Raw genomic sequence first — 16,799 nt, forward strand, 5'->3', positions numbered from 1 at the left:
AAAAAAGTATAAAGATAGCTCCAGTGTTATGGCCAACATTCCTCTCTCAATAAGAATTTCCTAGGCTGTGAGTGAACTATTGCTGAGCTCACTGTGACTGAAGCATTTGCTCACATTCATTGTATCAAATCTTATTAATTATTTAAACTCTGTGAGGGACTGCCCTTTTGAAAAGGGTTATAGTGAATAGGAGACTTACTTGAGTTGCAGTGAAACTGATTCTGTGGACATATTCCACTTGTGTAGTACTCCCAATTGCTACAAGAAGTCCACTTCATTTCTCTTGTGCAGGCTCTGGTTTCTCTTCAGATCGTATAAATCTTTCTCATTAAAGCCAATAGCATGTACTCTGTTATGGATTTGCTGTTTGGTTTAGTGAAGCTCTTGATTATTTACTAACACTGGATACTAGATGAAACAGAATCCAGTTTTGAGCAGTGAGTTCAAAAATCCATTTGGGGGTTTGCTTTGTAGTCACTGCAAATGAAAAGTGGGAGCTAATAAAATGTTCGGGATTTTATGTGAAGAAGTGGAGGTTCTCAGACAATCTTTTGCAAACCAAACTTTCACTGGGGGGAGGGATAGCTCAGTGGTTTGAGCATTGGCCTGCTAAACCCAGAGTTGTGAGTTCAATCCTTGAGGAGGCCACTTAGGGATCTGGGGCAAAATCAGTACTTGGTCCTGCTAGTGAAGGCAGGGGGCTGGACTTTCAAGGTCCCTTCCAGTTCTAGGAGATAGGATATCTCCCTTAATTTAACCTAGTGAGGAGGGCTTTAAACTAGGTTCACCAGGGGAAGGAGACCAAAGCCCTAGAGGTAAGTGGAGAAATGGGATACCGGGAGGAAGTACAAGCAGGAGAGTGCAAGAGGGGAGGACTCCTGTTTCAGACTGAGAAAGTGGGACAATCAGTGAGTTATCTAAAGTGCCTCTACACAAATGCAAGAAGCCTGGGAAACAAGCAGGGAGAACTGGAAGTCCTGGCACAGTCAAGGAACTATGATGTCATTGGAATAACACAGACTTGGTGGGATAACTCACATGACTGGAGTACTGTCATGGGTGGATATAAACTGTTCAGGAAGGACAGGCAGGGCAGAAAAGGTGGGGGAGTTGCATTGTATGTAAGAGAGGAGTATGACTGCTCAGAGCTCCGGTATGAAACTGCAGAAAAACCTGAGAGTCTCTGGATTAAGTTTAGAAGTGTGAGCAACAAGGGTGATGTTGTGGTGGGAGTCTGCTATAGACCACCAGACCAGGGGGATGAGGTGGACGAGGCTTTCTTCCGGCAACTAGCAGAAGTTACTAGATTGCAGGCCCTGGTTCTCATGGGAGACTTTAATCACCCTGATATCTGCTAGGAGAGCAATACAGCGGTGCACAGACAATCCAGGAAGTTTTTGGAAAGTGTAGGGGACAATTTCCTGGTGCAAGTGCTGGAGGAACCAACTAGGGGCAGAGCTCTTCTGGACCTGCTGCTCACAAACCGGGAAGAATTAGTAGGGCAAGCAAAAGTGGATGGGAAGCTGGGAGGCAGTGACCATGAGATGGTCAAGTTCAGGATCCTGACACAAGGAAGAAAGGAGAGCAGCAGAATACGGACCCTGGACTTCAGAAAAGCAGACTTTGACTCCCTCAGGGAACTGATGGGCAAGATCCCCTGGGAGAATAACGTGAGGGGGAAAGGAGTCCAGGAGAGCTGGCTGTATTTTAAAGAATCCTTATTGAGGTTACAGGAAAAAAAACATCCCAATGTGTAGAAAGAACAGTAAATATGGCAGGCGACCAGCTTGGCTTAACAGTGAAATCCTTGCTGACCTTAAACGCAGAAAAGAAGCTTACAAGAAGTGGAAGATTGGACAAATGACCAGGGAGGAGTATAAAAATATTGCTCAGGCATGCAGGAGTGAAATCAGGAAGGCCAAATCACACTTGGAGTTGCAGCTAGCAAGAGATGTTAAGAGTAACAAGAAGGGTTTCTTCAGGTATGTTAGCAACAAGAAGAAAGTCAAGGAAAGTGTGGGCCCCTTACTGAATGAGGGAGGCGACCTAGTAACAGAGGATGTGGAAAAAGCTAATGTACTCAATGATTTTTTTGCCTCTGTCTTCACGAACAAGGTCAGCTCCCAGACTGCTGCACTGGGCAGCACAGTATGGGGAGAAGGTGACCAGCCCTCTGTGGAGAAAGAAGTGGTTCGGGACGATTTAGAAAAACTGGATGAGCACAGGTCCATGGGGCCGGATGCGCTGCATCTGAGGGTGCTAAAGGAGTTGGCGGATGTGATTGCAGAGCCATTGGCCATTATCTTTGAAAACTCATGGCGATCGGGGGAGGTCCCAGATGACTGGAAAAAGGCTAATGTAGTGCCCATCTTTAAAAAAGGGAAGAAGGAGGATACGGGGAACTACAGGCCAGTCAGCCTCACCTCAGTCCCTGGAAAAATCATGGAGCAGGTCCTCAAGGAATCAATTCTGAAGCACTTAGAGGAGAGGAAAGTGATCAGGAACAGTCAGCATGGATTCACCAAGGGCAAGTCATGCCTGACTAACCTAATTGCCTTCTATGAGGAGATAACTGACTCTGTGAATGAGGGGAAAGCAGTGGTCGTGTTATTCCTTGACTTTAGCAAAGCTTTTGATACAGTCTCCCACAGTATTCTTGCCAGCAAGTTAAAGAAGTATGGGCTGGATGAATGGACTATAAGGTGGATAGAAAGCTGGCTAGATCGTCGGGCTCAATGGGTAGTGATCAACGGCTCCATGTCTAGTTGGCAGCTGGTTTCAAGTGGAGTGCCCCAGGGGTCGGTCTTGGGGCCGGTTTTGTTCAATATCTTCATTAATGATCTGGAGGATGGCATGGACTGCACTCTCAGCAAGTTTGCAGATGACACTAAACTGGGAGGAGTGGTAGATACACTGGAGGGTAGGGGTAGGATACAGAGGGATCTAGACAAATTAGAGGATTGGGCCAAAAGAAACCTGATGAGGTTCAACAAGGACAAGTGCAGAGTCCTGCACTTAGGACGGAAGAATCCCATGCACATTTACAGACTAGGGACCGAATGGCTAGGAAGCAGTTCTACAGAAAAGGACCTAGGGGTTACAGTGGATGAGAAGCTGGATGTGAGTCAACAGTGTGCCCTTGTTGCCAAGAAGGCTAACGGCATTTTGGGCTGTATAAGTAGGGGCATTGCCAGCAGATCGAGGGATGTGATCGTTCCCCTCTATTCGACATTGGTGAGGCCTCATCTGGAGTACTGTGTCCAGTTTTGGGCCCGACACTACAAGAAAGATGTGGAAAAATTGGAAAGAGTCCAGCGGAGGGCAACAAAACTGATTAGGGGGCTGGAGCACATGACTTATGAGGAGAGGCTGAGGGAACTGGGATTGTTTAGTCTGCAGAAGAGAAGAATGAGGGGGGATTTGATAGCTGCTTTCAACTACCTGAAAGGGGGTTCCAAAGAGGATGGATCTAGACTGTTCTCAGTGGTACCTGATGACAGAACAAGGAGTAATGGTCTCAAGTTGCAGTTGGGGAGGTTTAGGTTGGATATTAGGAAAAACTTTTTCACTAGGAGGGTGGTGAAGCACTGGAAAGGGTTACCTAGGGAGGTGGTGGAATCTCCTTCCTTAGAGGTTTTTAAGGTCAGGCTTGACAAAGCCCTGGCTGGGATGATTTAGTTGGGAATTGGTCCTGCTTTGAGCAAGGGGTTGGATTAGATGACCTCCTGAGGTCCCTTCCAACCCTGATATTCTATGATTCTATGATTCAATACTACAGTTCATACCATACTTTCTTTTTTTTTTAAAGTAGAGAGTCGTACAACTACTAGCAACAGAATCCAAGTTCTAGTTATGCCGTTGGCCCCAATGTTCTAGTGCCAGTAGAATGATGGAATCAGAAATAAAGGATAATATTAACGCTTAGCCGTTACAGCATGTACTTTCAGTGCTATTCATCTTTAAAGTGCTTTAATTCACTAACTTTTCTAATCATCACAATAACTTTGTAAGATTTCTCTCTGCTTTTCAGATGAGGAAACTGAAGTTTTGCACTTTAAGTGACAGGCCTAAGGCCAAAGAAAAAGAAAATTGCAGAGGCAGACTTAACACTCGGATTCTTGGCTCCAACTTTTGTGCTTAGAAAACTAAACTCTGTCATTAAATAGTAATACTAGAAAAACATGTATGTTCCGATTTTCTATAATTAGTTAAAAAAATAGGAAGAAGAGGAGGAAAGACTTCATCCCTAATTCTGCCTTAATATAAAGAGAATTGTAATGTTAAATTCAGTGGTTTCTGTTGCCTTGTGCCAAGAATAAAAATGTTGCCCCTTTGCCTGTTCCATTCAAGGCCAGGAAATTAAATTAAAAAAAAAAAATCTATCCTTATAGACTGTGTAGACATTGGTGCCAGATTAGGGAACAGATCATACCTTAACTGTACACCTAACTGCACTGGACACAATATCCAAATCTTTATAGTCACTATATGAGTAGGCCACAACTAACACCCTAACCATGTCAAATCAAAGTAGAAAAATACTATGAAAAATCATCTTTTTATCCCTTTTCTTTCCCTCTTCCCTGATGGATATTGCCCGAACGCTACTGGATAAACCAATTCCAACAGAGGTTATCCCTCGTCAGTGATAAATACCACTGTTGCGGATCAGGGCATTGTCTTAGTAAAAACCATGCTATTTCCTCTCTCCCTTCTTCGTTTTACAGGGTTCCAAAAATGTTAATCTCTTCCTGACCATAGAATAAACAAGCTAACCTGAATGACACATAGTGCACAACAGTGTGTAAAACTCACGTGAAAGTTGTCATTTATACAACCGTGATGTTGTGATGTGGTGACTATTAGGACAGCAATAGCCAGGGGAAAATAAAAGTCCTTCTGATTGATGGTTTCCCCACATATGAATTAACTTTATGAATTGGATGGCATGGCCTAAGGGAACATTTCTAAGTGAGCACCACAAAGAGAACCTAAACAAATGTGCTGGTCAGGATGTTAGTAGCTGCTGACCTAGCACAAGCAGAGGGTAGACCCTGCAGAGTTTCCCTGCTTGCAGTTTGTTCTGAGGGAAAGAAAGTGCTTATCTGATACGTGTGTCCTTTTTGTGTTTTAGTTTTATTATAATTGTCGTTGTTTAATCACAAAACCAGAACAAATCGTTAACATGTATGTAACGGGATTAGCAGACTGCAACAAGGGATGTCAGCACCAGAATATAGGGTCATCACCTAAAAAGAGGAAAAATGGGAGTTGGAAGAAAGATGCATTGTGGTGGTTTTTTTTTTTTTTTTAATTCATTCAACAGGTTATGTATGAATCAGCAAGGCAAAGTCTAATGCGTATAGGGAACCATTGAATGGTCAACTGAGATGCAAGTTTTCCTTTTAATTCCCAGAAGAATCAGTTGTTCCAAACCTTTCTGTGTGCTCTGGCTTTGTGTATAGTAAGCTAGTGGCCCAAGTTCAGGTCTCCTGAGTGATAGTCCCTCTTGATACTATCCCTGCATTGTTGGAGGATAGAATTGTTTTCAGGAAATGAGAATGCTCATTATTTTCTGCCAGAAGAACCAATGCATGTCCTTGGAGGAAACTGGTCTGTTAAGCTTTGTGAGCTCATCAAATAGAAACAAAGTTCTGGAGAGATGTTTTCTGTAAAATGCTGTTTACATAGTTTAAAAATGTTCCTTGCCAGAATTGCTAACAACATGGATGAAATCCTGGCTCCACTGAAGTCAGTGAGATTTAAGATTTCATTCAGGGTATCTTCCAAAAGATCTGCAAGTGTAAATTCTAATTCATATAGGTGAATGAAGTTCATTTAATTTACATATGCTGTAAGTTTGGGTGGAGTTGGAGAGAAATTGAAAAAATATTTTTAATGTAAAAATACATATTTTTGTATTACAGAAAAGGATATTTTAAGAGCACTGATAATTAAGGCTTTGCCACATTTAAAGAGAGGTTTATCTGCAATTATAGGTTCTAAATTCTATTCTATTTATTCTAATTGTCTGACACACACACACAAAAGAGGCCAAGTCTGGACATGTACAGCTTAGCCAAATGCAGGTGTGCTCCTTTTGGATTACTGCTGGAATTCTCCTATTGACTGAAAGACTCATGTGTCCCCATGAGGTTAAAACAGAAGCCTCAGCACAGGGTAGCTGAAGTTGCAAGACATTTGGGACAAAATTAGTTTTGAAGTTATAGTTAAATCTATGGAATGTAGATGTAAGCTCTTAGTTCATGTGGACATTTTACTGAATGATGGCAAGTGTTAACATAGGGCTTGATCCTATAAAAGTTTAAAGCACATGTACATTTTCTTGGAAGGTAAGGAATAAGGACTATATTCATAAGTAAGGTCCTACTTGAATTGCAGGATGATTGTCAAAAAAAATTGTGGCTGAGTTGTGGATAAACCATGGAAAATAGCAGATCAGTAATAATGGACTTTATTATTTGTGGCAATAATAAAGTCCATTATTACTTTTCTGCGATTTTCTGCTGTCAGCTGCCTGGGGCTCAGAGCGGGGGCTCCCACTGTCAAAACTGTGGTGGAAACCTAATATTGCAGAATCTGCAATTTCCGCAATATCTCAAGTTAAGTAGGGCTTTACTCATAAGTAATGATTTACAAGATTGAGCCATAGTTAATAATTTTTTAACATTACGTTGCAATGTAAATTTAAGAGTTAGCTGACTAGTTCAGATAAATGAGAGGAGACCTGAACTTTCACTTAAAATTCAAATCAAACCTTGTAGGAGTTATTTTATTTTTTTATTTTTTACATGCCTCCCAATTTCTAGTTTTGGTCAGAAGCAGGAGTACTGCAAAATGCTATTTTTTCTGTAGTTGCAATCTGCATATAACCCGGAAATAGCAGGCATTTTGTGACACAGACTGTACTAATGAGTTAAGAGTCATATTTTTAGACCGGAGAGCTTTGGCTAAGTTCAAACAACTTTCTGATGCTTAACTGAACTGAATCTCCAAAAGGTTTGTTATACATCATTACTATAAATATATTATCAAATTAAAACATGTTGTCCTATAAGAATACCAGGACTTTATATGCCAAAATATTATTATGTATTTCTTTGTGCAGCCGGTTACAAAAATTATATATAGGTAATCAAATCTAATTCTTGAGGACATGAGCTGATTATCTACATCAGTTGAAAGAGTTTTTAATCCATGCAGAGCATACACATCTGGATTATGGTAGATGCATTATGGTATACATTTAAAATATGGTGCCTAAGGTTAGGCATCCAAAGAAGTAACCTGAATTTGAGTTGCTGAGCATTTGCTGCTCTCATTGACTTAAATGAGAGTTCCAACTGCTCATCACTAATGAAAATCAAGCACCTCGCTAAGTGGTCTAACTTAAATTGTGCAAACATGGACTGTTGGTATTTTGAAACTATTGCCTGCTGCATCAAGTACTGATTGCTATTGGATTAGGTGGACTGAGATTTTGCACTAATTTGGTACTAGTGGTATGATCTGTAGTCAATGTGGTACTAGTGGCCTGATGTGGCTGATCTAGTGTTGGTGTGTTGTAGCTCCAACATTCAGTGTTAGTGAATCTGGACAGTACAAAATTATGTCAATGCTGTGTTTGTTTTTGTATTTTGATATTACTTGCCAAATATTTTCATTCTGAAAGACACTAGCTATAATATTTTTAAAATTGCTATAGAATATTACAATTTATAATCTCACTGACTGAAGATATTTTTCAGTGCATTCTAACACTGTACTAAGCAAGAAATATGAAAAGAAGCATCAGTGTTTCGGTATTGTGTCGGCATTCTCAAAACGAACTTAATACTGTTTGAGGAGAGTTTCACGTTTGTCTAATGCTGATCTGCTTTTTCGTTACTTGTGCTAACTCTGTTGTTAATTCACAGTTGCACTGAAAATATGTTTATGTACACACAACTCTGGAGGAGAAGCAGTAGTTAAGGAGTTACTGCAGTTGTTACTTCAGTCCCCAGCAGAACTAATTAACACTTCTGCATTCAGTATGCCTTCTGTTTGCGAAAACATGTATCTCTCTCAAGGCAGTTACATTTGTTTCCTATTCTCCCTTGAAAAATTTTAGCTTCGTTTCACTTGCACATCCCTGAAGTGAGTAGTTACATTAAGTGGACTTTTGAATAGTGCAGTAGGTTTGTGATATCCGGAATTTCACATATCATAGACTTTCTGATTTGGCCTTTTGGTTGTCCTGTATTTTCTAAAATACATACCACTGGTTTCCTGTTGTTAGGTGTAAAGAAATTTACCCTTCAGTATAATCATAGCATGATAACTGAATTTCTAAAATAATGGTTGCCTGTTAGTTAGAATATTGCTTCTGCTTCTAAAGCTACATCTGTAACTTTTTTCCTTTTTAAGTTCCCACCTAATTTTGATGTTACATTTTATTGTAGTTATTGCTCTTGTTGCTGTTTAAGTGATGACACTGAGTTTGGCAGTGTATATGAGACAGGTTTACCCCTGACCACCTTCCTCCATCCAACCCCACATCTCAGCCTGTCTCTCCAATTAAATCATCCTGAATGTCTCACTGTTAGCTTACATTCAGCCTGGCCAAAACTGAACTCTTGATTTGTCATTCAAAACCATCCCTACTCTCCCTTTCTGTGTCACTGATGATGCTATCACCAGCCATCCTGTCATTCAGGCCTGTAACCCAGTGGTGATCTTTGACTCCTTACTCTTCTTTACCCTACACCCCCTGGCTGTGTCCAAAGGTTGCTGGTTGTTCCTCTATAATGTCTCTAAAATCTCTGTCCTTGCTTCAAAAAATCCCATTTAGGCCTTTATGCCCCACCTACTGTAGTTTCCTCCTCTCACATCCCCTCTCTCCAATCCAACAAAATGCATCTGCTAAGATCCTCTTGCTTAGATCATACTGCCCCTGAAATTTCTCCACTGCCTTCCCATTTCCCTTCAAACCTGCCTACATGTCTCCTATCACTGCACCAGGGATTCCAGCCTTGATTTCCTGCCTATACTTTTGTCCCACAACACCCGTAACAGCCTTTGTGTGTTGTTCTTACAGTGGGAATATATTCCATGAATGAATCCATTTCCCCTTTTCCCACTCTTTGCATGTCATTTCCTGTCTTAGGCCTGGTCTACACTAACCCCCCAATTCGAACTAAGGTACGCAACTTCAGCTACGTGAATAACGTAGCTGAAGTTCGAAGTACCTTAGTTCGAACTTACCTCGGTCCAGACGCGGCAGGCAGGCTCCCCCGTCGACTCCGCGGTACTCCTCTCGCCGAGCAGGAGTACCGCAGTCGACGGCGAGCACTTCCAGGTTCGACTTATCTCGTCCAGACAAGACGCGATAAGTCAAACCCAGAAGTTCGATTGCTTGCCGCCGAACTAGCGGCTGGGTATAGACGTACCCTTAGATTTTAAACGCTTCAGGTAGGGTGACCAGGTGTCCAGTTTTTGACCAAAACACCCGGTCAAAAAGGGATCCTGGAGGCTTGGGTCAGCACCGCTGACCGGGCCGTTGACTGTCTGGTTGGCGACGCTGTGCAGCGGGGCTGGCAGGCTCCCTGCTAGCCTCCATGCCACGCAGCTCCGGGGAAGCATCTGGCATGTCTCCTCTCTGGTTCCTATGTGTAGGGGTAGCCAGGGGGCTCTGCACGCTGCCCCCACCCCAAGTACCGCCCCCACAGCTCCCATTGGCCGGGAACTGTGGCGGCGGCGCCTGCAGATGGGGCAGTGCGCAGAGCTGCCTGATTGCACCTCTGCTACTCTGCATAGGAGCTGGAGGGGGACCTGCCAGCTGCTTCCAGGAGCTGCTTGAGGTAAGTGCTGTCCAGAGCCTGCACCCCTGATACCCTCCTGGTGAAAATGAGCGAGTGAGTGAGGGTGGGGAGAGCGAGCGATGGGGGAGGGGGGGAATGGAGTGAGCAGGGGCTGGGCCTCGGAGAAGGGACAGGACATGGGCGGGGCCTCGGCAGAGGGGCAGGGCAGGGGGCGGGACGAAGGTGTTTGATTCTGTGTGAGTAGAAAGTTGGCAACCCTAGCTTCAGATCAGGAACCATGTGTACATTTGTATTTTTACAGACCCTGGCACAATTGGGAGCCCTGATCCAGACTGGGTTCTCTAAGCATTACTATAAGGAATAATGTGATGATAATATAATCAGTTAATATTCTCTTTTGCTCTTTTGCAGGTTTGACAGATGAAAAAGTGAAGGCCTATCTTTCTCTTCACCCCCAGGTACTGGATGAATTTGTGTCAGAAAGTGTAAGTGCTGAGACAGTGGAAAAATGGCTGAAGAGAAAAAACAACAGACAGGAAGGTAAAATCTTATTAATTGTGATTAAACATTAATGTTAAACAGATTGGAGATTGGTTTTATAAAGGAACCAGCTTCATTTTTTAAAACTTGTATTTTGTAGCTTACATGTCAAGGTTGCACAATTTTTAATAAAGTAAAAAAAAAAGACTAAGAATTCCTTATGTTTCTAGCCTTTAGCTATTTCTGGTTGAATGTACTGGTATTCATTTGTGGAAGTTTAGTCCAATATTTGTAACTGAAAATGAATAAATATGAACATTTGGGCCAAGCATTAATCTTCGTTACATCAGTGCAAGTTTATTGAGAACATAATTTGGTTTCTTGCCTCTAAAATTGCTAAAATACTGAAAGAAGGTTATGCAACACATAATATGTAGCCTTCAGTAAAATAGTTGGTACGTTACCTCGCAAATTCCTACATGCAACATGAATTAAAAAGGGTTTGGATATGAGCAGTGACACATGGATTGTAAGCAAAGGGTAATGATAAAAAGCAATGTGTTGAATTATGGGGAGATGTATTGCACTGCTGCAGGATCAGTATTAGGCTTAATTTATACTTAACATTAGAGAGACAAGGTGGGTGAGGTAATATCTTTTATTGGATCAACTTCTATTGCGAAAGAGACAGACTTAGAGCTACACGGAGCTCTTCTCCTTTTAATGACCTGGACTTGTTGATAACCAACTTGTTAACTAATGCCTCAGTCCTACAAGCTGTTGTACGTGACTAGATACCTGGAACCCTTTTGAACTTAGTGGAGCTGTGAGTTGAAAGGTCCTTGCTTTTTCAGTAGTTTGCAACATTGGAACCTAGGTCTGCAGATGAAATTAAACCAAATTGTTACAAACACTGAGGAATGAAGAGAATAAAAATTACCAGGAAAAAATATTGACAGGCAATAACAATGATATTTTTTCTGGAAAAATGTGAATAAATTCATCGGGGGGAAAACATCATCCAGACATCAGAGAGTCAATGCGAAGGAGATACTTGGAAAGAAGTAATTCTAGTAAAGTTCTGGATCACAGTAGCAAATTGTACACAAGGTTGCGGTACAGTAGGTTGGGGGGAAAGCCTGATTTTGCTTGTTATATGCAGCAATAAATAGTTTTTGTTTTTGTTTTGTTTTGTTTTTTAAAAATACTAGTTCGAATAATATTCTCCATTTTAAATATATGGAATATTGCCACTTTCCCACATACGGGTGAATATGATTTTCTAAAACAATGCAGAAAGGATAGTAGTGGGTGAATCTGGTCTGTTTATGGTCATGGTGCTAAAGAGTTTGTGAAAGGTGGTACTGCATGGATGGCCTTATTCTGTGTGCAGAGTTAAGATGCAGTATATTTTCTTTGGTGTATAGTGATTGTTCTAGTGGTGAGATGCCAGTGTTAATGAGAAGGAGTGGTGGGTATGTACTATTAGGTGCCTTCGTTGTTCATTCATTTACTTTTGTGTTTTTTGTTTTAGGTATAGTGCAACCATAATAGATACACAACATAGTATTTATATTTATAATCTATCTACACATACAGAAAAATGCTGTTGTGTATCAAGTTTGTGTGTCAAGCTAAAGGTTTGGGTTTTTTTATTTTGACTGATACTCATGGGAACTGTGATACCCAATAGAACCATAAGTGTGTACTATATCTGTAGGGAGAGCTTTGGGGGATGGGGTGCAGAATAGCCTAGTAACCACTAATGGACTAATTTGAGTCAGACTTCTTACAAATTAGTAAATACTTTGCTGCTACCAGGAAAATCATTATTTTAGATCACAATAGTGGCTTGCCACCCTGTGCAAAGGATGATTTGCTACAACAGGCCAGGATATGTACAGGGAATGATCTTCAGTGTGAAATGTAGGTTATGGTGTGAGCTAAGAATATGAGTGCTCAAATGTGACATAAAGTTTTGGATAGTGTTTCAGTTCAGAGAACATGGCAGTTTAAAGTGTAAGTTATTTTGGTTTGCCTAGAATTTTTCTACTGCCATTATCTTATGATGCTTGTTCACACACTTGGGTGTGATATGAAAAAATTATAATAATGGTGACTTCTGTGGAAGTAAGCTTCAAGTTGTATTGAGACAACCAGTTAACAAAGACAAGGTAAATATTGACCTTGAGGGTCAATTAGGGTTGCCAACCCTCCCGGATTGGCCAGAAGTCTCCTGGAATTGGCCTCAATCTCCCGGTTGCTATTGAAAGCAATCTGGAAGATTTTAATAGGCCAAAAATCCGGTTGGTGGAGCAGCGGGGATGGCTGGCTCCGTGCGGCTCCCAAAAGCGGCTGGCATGTCCCTGCGGCCCCTAGGCACAGGGGCAATCAGGGAGGCTCCAAACACTGCCCCCACCCCAAGCACTGGCTCCACAGCTCCCATTGGCTGGGAACCATGGCCAACGGGAGCTACAGAGGCAGTGCCTGCAGGCAGTGGTAGTGCGCGGAGCCGCCTGGCCTAGGAGCCACAGGACATGCCGGTTGCTTCTGGGAGTTGCCTGAGGTAAGCACTGCCCGGCTGGAGCCCGCACCCCACATCCCCTCCCACACCCCAACCCCCTGCCCCAGCCCTGAGCCCTTTTCATCACCCAAACTCCCTTCCAGAGTCTGCCCCCCCTCCTACACTCTAACCTCTTGCCCCAGGCTCAGCCCGAGCCCCCTCCCACACTCTGAAACCCTGGGCCCCACCCCCAGCCCGGAGCCCACACCCCCTCCCATATCACAACCCCCTGCTGGGGTGGGGGAAAGCAAGCAACGGAGGGAAGGGGGATGGAGTGAGAAGGGACGGGGCAGGGGCGGGGCAAGGGTGTTTGGATTTGTGTGATTAGACAGTTGGCAACTTTAGGGTCAATAAACCTTGGTTTTCCTTGAATCGTGAAGTCAATGCATAGATTGTTACATATTTTCTCTATATTTTTGTGAGAAATAACTAGAAGTCTCTGATTTTGAGCCAGGTTTTTCTTAAATCTAACAACATTTTTTATAAGTAACATTTTGAAGGAGATAAAATTAAAAGTTCCAGAAACAATAATTGTGATTTCCATTGGCCCAATAAGGAAGCATATTTTTGCATATTTATTGAATGTCCAAATCCAGATTTTAGGTATACTCATGAGTGTGTTTTCAAACTGTTTGGGGAGAGGGGTGCAGATTTGCCTGAGTGGCATTATATTGCCATTTCAGGACTTCGCAAAAATTAGATGGAAAAAGGCTGGAGCTATTTACAAAATCAGGCAAATAAATATGCCTGTCAGCAATCTTCATGCTGGTCAGGTGACATCTGAACAACTGTAACCAAGGAAAAGAGAAAATATTTCCTTCAAATTATTATTAATTTGCATTTATATAACACTTTTTATATTTTCAAAACGTTATACAAACATTCATTAATGATCACAGCCTTCTTGTAAGATAGGAAAATATTACACTCCCCAGTCTACAGATGAGGAAACCACAATTAATAAATAACAGGAGAAATGTTATTAATTATACATATTTGTTAATAAAATATCCTGTAGATTAAATTATGAGTAGGACCTGCCAAGGCTTCAGAAGCAATTGCCCTAAATGGACCATTGTACATACAAAAATACTTCAGCTATTCCATTTTGGACTTTGCAAAGGAAAATGTTTTAGATAAACATAAGCCAAAAAGACTATTTTTATTTCTGAAAGAAAGCCACATATGCTATATATTAGCTGTAATGGCAAAAAATCATAATCTTTTAAGAAACTAACATATTGAATACATCCTAAGGATGCTATTATAATGAGAAGCAGTCACTACTGTATGTTTTTCTTCTGATGTTTAGCTGCAAATGCAAACTCTGAATGAGTTGCATAAAGCTTGATAAGTATGAAATTTTGGAATGAGTGAAATCTTACAGTGTATCTTGACAACAATAAAATGAAGATATAATTGGACATGACAGATTTTGTATATACTTAAATCTCTGCCCAGTAGCTATAGAAAAATATTATTATATAAGTTTAGAGGATTACTTGAACATCTAGATTGCCTTTTCATACATGTGTTGATTCTTTCATATTTACTATTATGGAGTTTACCATATACCTACAGTAAGCAAATGCTGTTGAGCACAATGGAAAGGAGTTCAGAAATAAGGGATTGCCTTCCATATGTAAGTAATATGCAGCTCAGAGTTGAAAAAATGCTCACTATTGGGCTTTGAAAATTCTCTTTGCTATGCAGGGGAGGTGTGGTTGTACACATTCTTGGCTCTGTGGAGTTGAACAGGCAGATATTTATATTTTAAAACTACTCCAAATTGCTCAGTTCTTTGAAATTAAGGTTGTTCTTGGAAGCCTGTAGTCATGTGTGCAAAATATGACTTGCACCATTGTAATGCACGCCAACTGTTTTTCCTTCTCATAAGAATGGCTATACTTGGTCAGACTAATGGTCCATCTAGACCAGTATCCTATCTTCTGACAGTGGCCAGTGTCAGGTGCTTCAGAAGAAAGACAAGAACAGGCAATCATTGAGTAATCCAGCCTTTGTCATCCACACCCAGCTTCTGGCAATCAGAGGCTAGGGACACCCAGAGCATTGAGTTGTATCCCTGACCACCTTGTCTAATAGCCATTGATGGACCTATCCCCCATGAACTTTCTTGAATTAATTCTTTCTTGAACCCCATTATGGTTTTGGCCTTCACAACATTCTCAAATTTCCCTTTCTACCCTTGGCACTAAAAAGAAGAAAACAGAAGACCCCCAAAAGAGAATGGAAAAATGCATATGAAAAAAATACACACAAAAGACTGAATACAACAATTCAGGAAAAGAGAAGAAAGACCTTATAACTTCACTTATCATAGCAAATGATCTATCTAGTAACAACTCAGAACAAAATATTGAACAGAGACACAACAAAATAACAGACAATTCTGAGGCATGCAAAACAAATGAGAGGAACACAAACTAAAAGAAATATGAAGAGAACAAATTATCCTAGAACTAAGACAAACAGAAAGAAGACACTCTAACATTTATTCTTGAGGATCAATTTTAGGAATGTGCAGGCTAGCTGCACAGAAAGGTTAAGAACCACTGTAATATATCACAAAGCAGAAAAATTGAAGCATTGACACTTCCTGCTTTGGTTACATTAGGATCTTTCACATCTGTGATTCACATACTTATACATATGATTTGTAACATAATCTGCAGCTCCATTTCATATTTAAGTGCATGTGAAGGACATCCAGTGGTGCCTTCTAGACATTGGCTGAGTTTTATCTCTTCTTTCCTAAACCTGGAATTGTCTCTAAAATTGAAATTTTGCAACATTCTGGTGTGTGTGTGTGTGTCTGTGTCTGTGTCTGTGTGTATAATTAATTCCAAGAAAATTAGGCAGAAAGGTTAACTAGTTTCTCTCAAAGTAAGCATGAAGAGCTGCAAACTCAATGTGTGGACAGATGGAGGCATGCCATGATGTAACTGGTGTCTTGAATATTAATCTACATAGGAAGGCAATTAAACAGCAGATCCATTCCATACAAATTCAGCTTGCAATTAATTTTTTGTATATTATAGCATACACTTGACAGTAAATGCTATCATTAAGGTTGCAAAACAATTTGAGTGAATAACCCTTTGGTTTACGTGCTCTTAATTTTCTGGAAAAATTGAACTTTTGGGCAGAAACACTCCATGCATGGTCTTCCGTGAATATTTGGTTATTGCCCGTGACCTGTCCATGACTTTTAGTAAAAAATAACTGTGACAAAATCTTAGTCTTAATCATAAGTGGTAGGCATAGAGGCCAAAGTTGGTTACATAAGAAATAAAAATTAATTTGCAGTCTAAATTCTACATTTTTTCAGATTAGGTAAGATTTGAATCAAGCAGTTTCTCACCCCACTAGGTGTTGTAAGCAATCCACAGTTCTTAATACACAGGCTTAATTCTGTGCTCAGCCTGGGACCTGTCTCTCCAATGCAAGGGCTTTTCTAGTAAATGTTCTTGTTGCCTTCAGAGCAGGAGGAGTAGGAGAGGGGCCCTGGGCTGATGTCACAGACTCCAATTTATACCATCCCAATCCATGAGCATGGAAAGTTATTGTCTTAAACATGGAGTCAGGGATCACATGTTCTATGTCCCCTGCTGAGTTAAGCAATCCCCATTGTCTAAGTGCTTCAGGAGCAGCTCACCGAGAGAGCGGATTCTCCTTAATGGGCCATCAACACATTGCTTAATGTAAATCTCTCATGAAGGTGTTAGTTGCTCCTTTGCTGCCACCGAAAGGCCAGCTGTGGGCATCTCCCAGCCTCTCAATATATTTCAGTAACACACACATAGCAAAATTTCATAAGTTCAGATACAATGGTAATGCACATAATTCAACAGGATGGTAATGTTCAACAGATCATGACATCTCAAATGATACCTCACAAGGCATACTTTGTACAA

The 16,799-nt window shown here is 41.1% G+C and overlaps 1 protein-coding gene across 1 annotated transcript in view; it reads left to right on the forward strand.

Annotated features, from left to right (window-relative positions):
* Positions 1-16,799, forward strand: part of PDE10A (phosphodiesterase 10A) — a 548,175-nt gene that overhangs the window by 390,956 nt on the left and 140,420 nt on the right. Inside the window, exon 2 of the mRNA XM_026649717.1 lies at positions 10,233-10,361. The gene's annotated coding sequence lies outside the window, so the exon portion shown is untranslated. The remainder of the gene's footprint in view (positions 1-10,232; positions 10,362-16,799) is intronic.

Source organism: Terrapene carolina, unplaced genomic scaffold (genome assembly GCF_002925995.2).
Source record: "Terrapene carolina triunguis isolate 2854851 unplaced genomic scaffold, T_m_triunguis-2.0 Scaffold85, whole genome shotgun sequence".
Taxonomy (NCBI): domain Eukaryota; kingdom Metazoa; phylum Chordata; order Testudines; family Emydidae; genus Terrapene; species Terrapene triunguis.